The sequence below is a fragment of the Arachis ipaensis genome, chromosome B4 (genome assembly GCF_059453495.1).
Source record: "Arachis ipaensis isolate K30076 ecotype BB chromosome B4, ASM5945349v1, whole genome shotgun sequence".
Classification (NCBI taxonomy): Eukaryota; Viridiplantae; Streptophyta; class Magnoliopsida; order Fabales; family Fabaceae; genus Arachis; species Arachis ipaensis.
Window position 1 is genome coordinate 64,181,966 of NC_142439.1, and position 12,294 is coordinate 64,194,259.

Sequence of the window (12,294 nt, forward strand, 5' to 3'; positions counted from 1 at the left end):
CTATTAGAATTTTTTTAGTTTAAAAATTAGAAAAAATAATAAATTTACAGATCTATTGATTACTAGATATTGGTGGACTTTATTTTATTTTTCTAATTTAAATAAAAGAACTGAATCATATAATTTAAAAATTAAAAAATAAAAATTTAGTTTATTTAAATTTTAAATTTACCTAAATTTTTTTTTCATTTTTTTTTCACCGAATAATGTTTCACCTAGACATTTGTCTTTTTCTTAGTGTATTTTTTTCACAAATTAACAATAAGTTATTTTTAAAAATTTATGATTTTTTAATTTTTTAATTTTTTGGATTTTATTAGAATTTTTTATTTTTCTACTATTCGAAAAAAATTATTTTTTTCTTTAAAAATTAAAAGAAATAATAAATTTACAGATCTTTTGTTTACTAGATATTATTGGACTTTATTCTATTTTTCTAATATAACTAAAAGAATTTAATCATATAATATAAAAATTCAAAAATAAAAAATTTAGTTTTTTAAAATTTTAAATTTATCTAATTTTTTTTTTTTTTTTTTCATCGAATAATGTTACACCTAGACAGTTGACTTTTTCTTGCTATATTTGTTCAAAAATTAAGAATAAGTTATTTTAAAAAAATTTAAATTTTTTTAATTTTTTTAATTTTTTGGATTTTATTGGAATTTTTCATTTTTCTACTATTCGAAAAAAATATTTTTTTAGTTTAAAAATTAAAAAATAATAAATTTACAGATCAATTGTTTACTAGATATTTCTGGACTTTATTATATTTTTCTAATATAAATAAAAGAAATTAATCATATAATACAAAAATTAAAAAATAAAAAATTTAGTTTTTTAAAAATAATTTTTTATTTTTTTATTTACCGGATAATGCTACACCCGGACAATTGACTTTTTTTTGCTACACTTGTTTACAAATTAAGAATAAATTAATTTAAAAATTCAAAATTTTTCAATTTTTTATTTTTTGGATATTGTTGGAATTTTTTATTTTTCTACTATTAAAAAATTTATTTTTTTAGTTTAAAAATTAAAAAATAATAAATTTGTAGATCTTTTGTTTACTAGATATTACTGGATTCACAAATTAAGAATAAGTTATTTTTAAAAATTTATGATTTTTTAATTTTTTAATTTTTTTTATTTTATTAGAATTTTTTATTTTTCTACTATTCGAAAAAAATTATTTTTTTTTGTTTAAAAATTAAAAAAATAATAAATTTACAGATCTTTTGTTTACTAGATATTACTGGACTTTATTCTATTTTTCTAATATAACTAAAAGAATTTAATCATATAATATAAAAATTCAAAAATAAAAAATTTAGTTTTTTAAAATTTTAAATTTATCTAAATTTTTTTTATTTTTTTCATCGAATAATGTTACACCTAGACAGTTGACTTTTTCTTGCTGTATTGGTTCACAAATTAAGAATAAGTTATTTTAAAAAATTTAAAATTTTTTAATTTTTTTTGGATTTTATTGGAATTTTTTATTTTTCTACTATTCAAAAAAAATTATTTTTTTAATTTAAAAATTAAAAAAATAATAAATTTACAGATCTATTATTTACTAGATATTACTGGACTTTTTTATATTTTTCTAATATAAATAAAAGATATTTATCATATAATACAAAAATTCAAAAATAAAAAATTTAGTTATTTAAAATTTAAGTTTTTTAAAAATAATTTTTTATTTTTTTATTTATCAGATAATGCTACACCCGGACAATTGACTTTTTTTTTGCTTCACTTGTTCACAAATTAAGAATAAATGAATTGAAAAATTCAAAATTTTTCAATTTTTTTATTTTTTGTATATCGTTGGAATTTTTTATTTTTCTACTATTAGAAAATAAATTATTTTTTTAGTTTAAAAAATAATAAATTTTTGAATATGTTGTTTCTAATATAAATAAAAGAATTTAATCATATAAATAAAAAATTAAAAAATAAAAGATTTAGTTTTTTAAAATCTTAAAATTTTTTAAAAATAATTTTTTATTTTTTTATTTACCGGATAATGCTACACCCGGACAATTGACCTTTTTTTGCTCCACTTGTTCAAAAATTAAGAATAAATTAATTTAAAAATCAATATTTTTCAATTTTTTATTTTTTGGTATATCGTTTGAATTTTTTATTTTTATACTATTTGAAAATAAATTATTTTTTTAGTTTTAAAAAATAATAAATTTACAGATATATTGTTTACTAGATATTGCTGGACTTTATTTTATTTTTCTTATTTAAATAAAAGAATTTAATCATACACTTTTAAAACTCAAATTTAAAAAATTTAGTCATTTATAATTTTTTATTTTTAAAAATTTATTTTTTATTTTTTTATTTACCGGATAATGCTACACTCGAACATTTGTCTTTTTTTTGCTTCACTTGTTCACAAATTAAGAATAAATTAATCTTAAAAATTTTAAAATTATAAAAAAATTTTATATTTTAGATATTTTTTGAATTTTTTATTTTTCTACTACTAGAAAAAATTATTTTTTAGTTTAAAAATTAAAAAATAATAAATTTACAGATCAATTATTTACTAGATATTATGGACTTTATTATATTTTTCTAATATAAATAAAAGAAATTAATCATATAATACAAAAATTCAAAAATAAAAAATTTAGTTTTTTAAAATTTAAGTTTTTTAAAAATAATTTTTTACTTTTTTATTTACCGGATAATGCTACACCCGGACAATTGACTTTTTTTTTGCTGCACTTGTTTACAAATTAAGGATAAATTAATTTAAAAATTCAAAATTTTTAAATTTTTTTATTTTTTCGATATTGTTAGAAATTTTTTATTTTTCTACTATTAAAAAAATTATTTTTTTAGTTTAAAAATTAAAAAAATAATAAATTTACAGATCTTTTGTTTACTAGATATTACTGGACTTTATTCTATTTTTCTAATATAACTAAAAGAATTTAATCATATAATATAAAAATTAAAAAATAAAAAATTTAGTTTTTTAAAATTTTAAATTTATCTAATTTTTTTTTATTTTTTTCATCGAATAATGTTACACCTAGACAGTTGACTTTTTCTTGCTGTATTTGTTCACAAATTAAGAATAAGTTATTTTTAAAAATTTAAAATTTTTTAATTTTTTATTTTTTGGATTTTTTTGGAATTTTTTATTTTTCTACTATTAGAAAAAAATTATTTTTTTAGTTTAAAAATTAAAAAATAATAAATTTATAAATCTATTGTTTACTAGATATTGCTGGACTTTATTTTATTTTTATAATATAAATAAAAGAATTTAATCACATAATTTAAAAATTAAAAAATAAAATATTTACTTTTTTAAATTTTAAATTTTTTTAAAAATAATTTTTTATTTTTTTATTTACCAGATAATGCTACACTCGGACAATTGACTTTTTTTTTGCTTCACTTGTTCACAAATTAAGAATAAATGAATTTAAAAATTCAAAATTTTTCAAATTTTTTATTTTTTGTATATCGTTGGAATTTTTTATTTTTCTACTATTAGAAAATAAATTATTTTTTTAGTTTAAAAAATAATAAATTTTCGAATATGTTGTTTCTAATATAAATAAAAGAATTTAATCATATAAATAAAAAATTAAAAAATAAAAGATTTAGTTTTTTAAAATCTTAAAATTTTTTAAAAATAATTTTTTATTTTTTTATTTACCGAATAATGCTACAACCGGACAATTGACCTTTTTTTCCTCCACTTGTTCAAAAATTATGAATAAATTAATTTAAAAATCAAAATTTTTCAATTTTTTATTTTTTGGTATATCGTTTGAATTTTTTATTTTTATACTATTAGAAAATAAATTATTTTTTTAGTTTTAAAAAATAATAAATTTACAGATATATTGTTTACTAGATATTGCTGGACTTTATTTTATTTTTCTTATTTAAATAAAAGAATTTAATCTTACACTTTTAAAACTCAAAATTAAAAAATTTAGTCATTTATAATTTTTTATTTTTAAAAATTTATTTTTTAATTTTTTTATTTACCGGATAATGCTACACTCGAACATTTGTCTTTTTTTTTGCTTCACTTGTTCACAAATTAAGAATAAATTAATTTTAAAAATTTTAAAATTATAAAATTTTTTTATATTTTAGATATTTTTGGAATTTTTTATTTTTCTACTACTAGAAAAAATTATTTTTTTAGTTTAAAAATTAAAAAATAATAAATTTACAGATCTATTATTTACTAGATATTACTGGACTTTATTATATTTTTCTAATATAAATAAAAGAAATTAATCATATAATACAAAAATTCAAAAATAAAAAATTTAGTTTTTTAAAATTTAAGTTTTTTAAAAATAATTTTTTTTTTGTTTATTTACTGGATAATTGATGAGTATTTTGGTGGAAAAATGAATTTCTCCCAAAACACACAAATCTAACCGGCAAGTGCACCGGGTCGCATCAAGTAATAAAAACTCACGGGAGTGAGGTCGATCCCACAGGGATTGAAGGATTGAGCAATTTTAGCTTAGTGGTTAATTTAGTCAAGCGAATCAAGATTTGGTTGAGTGTTTTGTGATTTGCTGAATGTAATTTGCATGAAATTAAAGAGAGCAGAAAATTAAATTGCTGAATCTTAAAGAACAAGAAATTAAATGGCAGAAACTTAGAGTGCAAGAAATGTAAATTGCGGAATCTTAAAGTGCAAGAAATGTAAATGGCTGGAAATGTAAAGGGGATTTGGGGATTGGATTTGCAGAATTTAAACAAGGAAAAGTAAATTGCATCAAACAGAAGAGTAAAAGAAGGTTTGGGTTGAATCGGATCTTGAAGCAGTAAAGTAAATGAACATTAAAAGCAAGAAACAAAATGTAAATTGGGAATTTAGATCTCAGGACCCAGAGACTAGAAAACCAAGTCTAGATCTCAATGCCTTCCTAGATCCAACAAGAACAATTGCAAGGGAATTGTAAATTGCAAGGAAAATAGATGAAGAATAATTAACAGAAACTGAAATTTAATTAAGCAATGAATAAAGCAAGATCCAAGGTGAGATTGAAACAGAATTTCTTCAATTCTCCAACCCAAGATCCAAGACAATTGCAATTGAAATTGAAAGCAATAAAATGAAGAGGAAGAGAGTGGAATTCTCCTTCCCCCAAACTAAGAAATTAAAGATCACTCAATATCCAAAGCTCTCCGAAAAATATTATGAAAACTCCCAAAAGAAAGCTCTCCGAAGAACTTGAATTCTATCCTATTTATACACTTTCTTCCAATGATCTTCAAGCCTTGAGTTGGGCCTTTGCTCTTGGTGGAATTGGGTTGAAAGAGGCCTTGGTTGATTGCTCTTGAAGTTTGGAGAAGAACCAAAGTGAACCAATTGAACCGGGTTGGAGTTTTGCAAAAGTTGGTGCAAAAGTTAGAGCAAAAGTTAGGGTCTAACTTTTGGTCTAACTTTTCATATCAGCCCACAAAATTTGTTGCTACTCACGTTGGTGCCAAAGTTAGTGGTCTAACCTTGGCCCCAACGTTAGCTTCACCTTGTGCACTTGTGGCGCCAACGTTGGCCACCAAGTTAGGGGCTAACGTTGGCGCAAACTTTTTCTCCTCCCCTTGTGATTTTCATGTGCCAACGTTAGCCTCCAAGTTAGGGGCTAACGTTGGCGCAAACTTTTGGTGCCCAGGGAGGTTTTCTTCATGCCAACGTTAGCCTCAAAGTTAGGGGCTAACGTTGGCGCAAACTTTTGGTGCCCAGGGGTGAATTTCATGTGCCAACGTTAGCCTCCAAGTTAGGGGCTAACGTTGGCGCAAACTTTTGGTACCCAGGGAGTGATTTTCAAGTTCCAACGTTAGCCTCCAAGTTAGGGGCTAACGTTGGGGCTAACTTTTCAACCAAAAGTTTGTGCAAAAGTTTGAGGCTAACTTTAGGTCCAACTTTTTGCTTCCTGGTTCATTTTCACTTATTCCATTATCCTCTCTTCACTCCTAGCCATTCCTTCTTACTTCAACCTTTCTCCAAGCTTTCTTCACCTATCATTAATCAACCAAACACATCAAAGCTATGCTCATAATCATGAGATATTCATTCTATCATAATATGCAACAATTATAGCATAAAACCTCATGAAATGGCATGAATTCATACATGGTTGATTCAATCAAGGGAAACATGAAAATCTACCTAATTGGCTTGCTTGTAGCTCAAGAAAGTGCATAATTTTAATGAAAACAAAAGAAAAAGACTAGTGAAACTAGGCTAAGATGACTTGTCATCAATAATGCTACACCCGGACAATTGACTTTTTTTTTGCTGCACTTGTTTACAAATTAAGAATAAATTAATTTAAAAATTCAAAATTTTTCAATTTTTTTATTTTTTGGATATTGTTGGAAATTTTTTATTTTTCTACTATTAAAAAAATTATTTTTTTAGTTTAAAAATTAAAAAAATAATAAATTTACAGATCTTTTGTTTACTGGATATTACTGGACTTTATTCTATTTTTCTAAATAACTAAAAGAATTTAATCATATAATATAAAAATTAAAAAATAAAAGATTTAGTTTTCTAAAATTTTAAATTTATCTAATTTTTTTTATTTTTTTCATCGAATAATGTTACACCTAGACAGTTGACTTTTTCTTGCTGTATTTGTTCACAAATTAAGAATAAGTTATTTTAAAAAATTTAAAATTTTTTTATTTTTTTATTTTTTGGATTTTTTTGGAATTTTTTATTTTTCTACTATTAGAAAAAAATTATTTTTTTAGTTTAAAAATTAAAAAATAATAAATTTATAGATCTATTGTTTACTAGATATTGCTGGACTTTATTTTATTTTTATAATATAAATAAAAGTATTTAATCATATAATTTAAAAATTAAAAAATAAAATATTTACTTTTTTAAAATTTTAAATTTTTTTAAAAATATTTTTTTATTTTTTTATTTACCGGATAATGCTACACCCGGACAATTGACTTTTTTTTTGCTTCACTTGTTCACAAATTAAGAATAAATGAATTTAAAAATTCAAAATTTTTCCAATTTTTTATTTTTTGTATATCGTTGGAATTTTTTATTTTTCTACTATTAGAAAATAAATTATCCTTTTAGTTTAAAAAATAATAAATTTTCAAATATGTTGTTTCTAATATAAATAAAAGAATTTAATCATATAAATAAAAAATTAAAAAATAAAAGATTTAGTTTTTTAAAATCTTAAAATTTTTTAAAAATAATTTTTTATTTTTTTTATTTACCGGATAATGCGACACCCGGACAATTGACCTTTTTTTGCTCCACTTGTTCAAAAATTAAGAATAAATTAATTTAAAAAATCAAAATTTTTCAATTTTTTATTTTTTGTATATCGTTTGAATTTTTTATTTTTATACTATTAGAAAATAAATTATTTTTTTAGTTTTAAAAAATAATAAATTTACAGATATATTGTTTACTAGATATTGCTGGACTTTATTTTATTTTTCTTATTTAAATAAAAGAATTTAATCATACACTTCTAAAACTCAAAATTAAAAAATTTAGTCATTTATAATTTTTTATTTTTAAAGATTTATTTTTTAATTTTTTTATTTACCGGATAATGCTACACTCGAACATTTGTCTTTTTTTTTTTGCTTCACTTGTTCACAAATTAAGAATAAATTAATTTTAAAAATTTTAAAATTATAAAATTTTTTATATTTTAGATATTTTTGGAATTTTTTATTTTTCTACTACTAGAAAAAAATTATTTTTTTAGTTTAAAAATTAAAAAATAATAAATTTACAGATCGATTATTTACTAGATATTACTGGACTTTATTATATTTTTCTAATATAAATAAAAGAAATTAATCATATAATACAAAAATTCAAAAATAAAAAATTTTGTTTTTTAAAATTTAAGTTTTTTAAAAATAATTTTTTATTTTTTTATTTACCGGATAATGCTACACCCGGACGATTGACTTTTTTTTTTTGCTGCACTTGTTTACAAATTAAGAATAAATTAATTTAAAAATTCAAAATTTTTAAATTTGTTTATTTTTTCGATATTGTTGGAAATTTTTTATTTTTCTACTTTTAAAAAAATTATTTTTTTAGTTTAAAAATTAAAAAAATAATAAATTTACAAATCTTTTGTTTACTAGATATTACTGGACTTTATTCTATTTTTCTAATATAACTAAAAGAATTTAATCATATAATATAAAAATTAAAAAATAAAAAATTTAGTCTTTTAAAATTTTAAATTTATCTAAATTTTTTTTTATTTTTTTCATCGAATAATGTTACACCTAGACAGTTGACTTTTTCTTGCTGTATTTGTTCACAAATTAAGAATAAGTTATTTTTAAAAATTTAAAATTTTTTTATTTTTTATTTTTTGGATTTTTTTGGAATTTTTTTTCTACTATTAGAAAAAAATTATTTTTTTGGTTTAAAAATTAAAAAATAATAAATTTATAGATCTATTGTTTACTAGATATTGCTGGACTTTATTTTATTTTTATAATATAAATAAAAGAATTTAATCATATAATTTAAAAATTAAAAAATAAAATATTTATTTTTTTAAAATTTTAAATTTTTTTAAAAATAATTTTTTATTTTTTTATTTATCGGATAATGCTACACTCGGACAATTGACTTTTTTTTTGCTTCACTTGTTCACAAATTAAGAATAAATGAATTTAAAAATTCAAAATTTTTCAAATTTTTTATTTTTTGTATATCGTTGGAATTTTTTATTTTTCTACTATTAGAAAATAAATTATTTTTTTAGTTTAAAAAATAATAAATTTTCGAATATGTTGTTTCTAATATAAATAAAAGAATTTAATCATATAAATAAAAAATTAAAAAATAAAAGATTTAGTTTTTTAAAATCTTAAAATTTTTTAAAAATAATTTTTTATTTTTTTATTTACCGGATAATGCTACACACGGACAATTGACCTTTTTTTCCTCCAATTGTTCAAAAATTAAGAATAAATTAATTTAAAAAATCAAAATTTTTCAATTTTTTATTTTTTGTATATCGTTTGAATTTTTTATTTTTATACTATCAGAAAATAAATTATTTTTTTAGTTTTAAAAAATAATAAATTAACAGATATATTGTTTACTAGATATTGCTGTACTTTATTTTATTTTTTTTTTAAATAAAAGAATTTAATCATACACTTTTAAAACTCAAAATTAAAAAATTTAGTCATTTATAATTTTTTATTTTTATAGATTTATTTTTTAATTTTTTTATTTACCGGATAATGCTACACTCGAACATTTGTCTTTTTTTTTTTTTTTGCTTCACTTGTTCACAAATTAAGAATAAATTAATTTTAAAAATTTTAAAATTATAAAATTTTTTATATTTTAGATTTTTTTAGAATTTTTTATTTTTCTACTACTAGAAAAAATTATTTTTTTAGTTTAAAAATTAAAAAATAATAAATTTACAGATCGATTATTTACTAGATATTACTGGACTTTATTATATTTTTCTAATATAAATAAAAGAAATTAATCATATAATACAAAAATTCAAAAATAAAAAATTTAGTTTTTTAAAATTTAAGTTTTTTAAAAATAATTTTTTATTTTTTTATTTACCGGATAATGCTACACCCGGACAATTGACTTTTTTTTGCTGCACTTGTTTACAAATTAAGAATAAATTAATTTAAAAATTCAAAATTTTTAAATTTTTTTTATTTTTTCGATATTGTTAGAAATTTTTTATTTTTCTACTATTAAAAAAATTATTTTTTTAGTTTAAAAATTAAAAAAATAATAAATTTACAGATCTTTTGTTTACTAGATATTACTGGACTTTATTCTATTTTTCTAATATAACTAAAAGAATTTAATCATATAATATAAAAATTAAAAAATAAAAAATTTAGTTTTTTAAAATTTTAAATTTATCTAAATTTTTTTTATTTTTTTCATCGAATAATGTTACACCTAGACAGTTGACTTTTTCTTGCTGTATTTGTTCACAAATTAAGAATAAGATATTTTTAAAAATTTAAAATTTTTTTATTTTTTTATTTTTTGGATTTTTTTGGAATTTTTTATTTTTTTACTATTAGAAAAAAAATTATTTTTTTAGTTTAAAAATTAAAAAATAATAAATTTATAGATCTATTGTTTAATAGATATTGCTGGACTTTATTTTATTTTTATAATATAAATAAAAGAATTTAATCATATAATTTAAAAATTAAAAAATAAAAAATTTACTTTTTTAAAATTTTAAATTTTTTTAAAAATAATTTTTTATTTTTTTATTTACCGGATAATGCTACACCCGGACAATTGACTTTTTTTTTGCTTCACTTGTTCACAAATTAAGAATAAATGAATTTAAAAATTCAAAATTTTTCAAATTTTTTATTTTTGTATATCGTTGGAATTTTTTATTTTTCTACTATTAGAAAATAAAGTTTTTTTTTAGTTTAAAAAATAATAAATTTTCAAATATGTTGTTTCTAATATAAATAAAAGAATTTAATCATATAAATAAAAAATTAAAAAATAAAAGATTTAGTTTTTTAAAATCTTAAAATTTTTTAAAAATAATTTTTTATTTTTTTATTTACCGGATAATGTTACACCCGGACAATTGACCTTTTTTTCCTCCACTTGTTCAAAAATTAAGAATAAATTAATTTAAAAATTCAAAATTTTTCAATTTTTTATTTTTGTAAATCGTTTGAATTTTTTATTTTTATACTACTAGAAAATAAATTATTTTTTTAGTTTTAAAAAATAATAAATTTACAGATATATTGTTTACTAGATATTGCTGCACTTTATTTTATTTTTCTTATTTAAATAATAGAATTTAATCATACACTTTTAAAACTCAAAATTAAAAAATTTAGTCATTTATAATTTTTTATTTTTAAAAATATATTTTTTAATTTTTTTATTTACCGGATAATGCTACACTCGAACATTTGTCTTTTTTTTTGCTTCACTTGTTCACAAATTAAGAATAAATTAATTTTAAAAATTTTAAAATTATAAAATTTTTTATATTTTAGATATTTTTGGAATTTTTTATTTTTCTACTACCAGAAAAAAATTATTTTTTTAGTTTAAAAATTAAAAAATAATAAATTTACAGATCTATTATTTACTAGATATTACTGGACTTTATTATATTTTTCTAATATAAATAAAAGAAATTAATCATATAATACAAAAATTCAAAAAAAAAAATTTAGTTTTTTAAAATTTAAGTTTTTTAAAAATAATTTTTTATTTTTTTATTTACCGGATAATGCTACACCCTGACAATTGACTTTTTTTTTTGCTACACTTGTTTACAAATTAAGAATAAACTAATTTAAAAATTCAAATTTTTCAATTTTTTTATTTTTTGGATATTGTTGGAATTTTTTATTTTTCTACTATTAAAAAAATTATTTTTTTAGTTTAAAAATTAAAAAAATAATAAATTTACAGATCTTTTGTTTACTGGATATTACTGGACTTTATTCTATTTTTCTAAATAACTAAAAGAATTTAATCATATAATATAAAAATTAAAAAATAAAAGATTTAGTTTTCTAAAATTTTAAATTTATCTAATTTTTTTATTTTTTTCATCGAATAATGTTACACCTAGACAGTTGACTTTTTCTTGCTGTATTTGTTCACAAATTAAGAATAAGTTATTTTAAAAAATTTAAAATTTTTTTATTTTTTTATTTTTTGGATTTTTTTGGAATTTTTTATTTTTCTACTATTAGAAAAAAATTATTTTTTTAGTTTAAAAATTAAAAAATAATAAATTTATAGATCTATTGTTTACTAGATATTGCTGGACTTTATTTTATTTTTATAATATAAATAAAAGAATTTAATCATATAATTTAAAAATTAAAAAATAAAATATTTATTTTTTTAAAAATTTTAAATTTTTTTAAAAATATCTTTTTATTTTTTTATTTACCGGATAATGCTACACCCGAACAATTGACTTTTTTTTTTGCTTCACTTGTTCACAAATTAAGAATAAATGAATTTAAAAATTCAAAATTTTTCCAATTTTTTATTTTTTGTATATCGTTGGAATTTTTTATTTTTCTACTATTAGAAAATAAATTATCTTTTTAGTTTAAAAAATAATAAATTTTCAAATATGTTGTTTCTAATATAAATGAAAGAATTTAATCATATAAATAAAAAATTAAAAAATAAAAGATTTAGTTTTTTAAAATCTTAAATTTTTTAAAAATAATTTTTTATTTTTTTATTTACCGGATAATGCT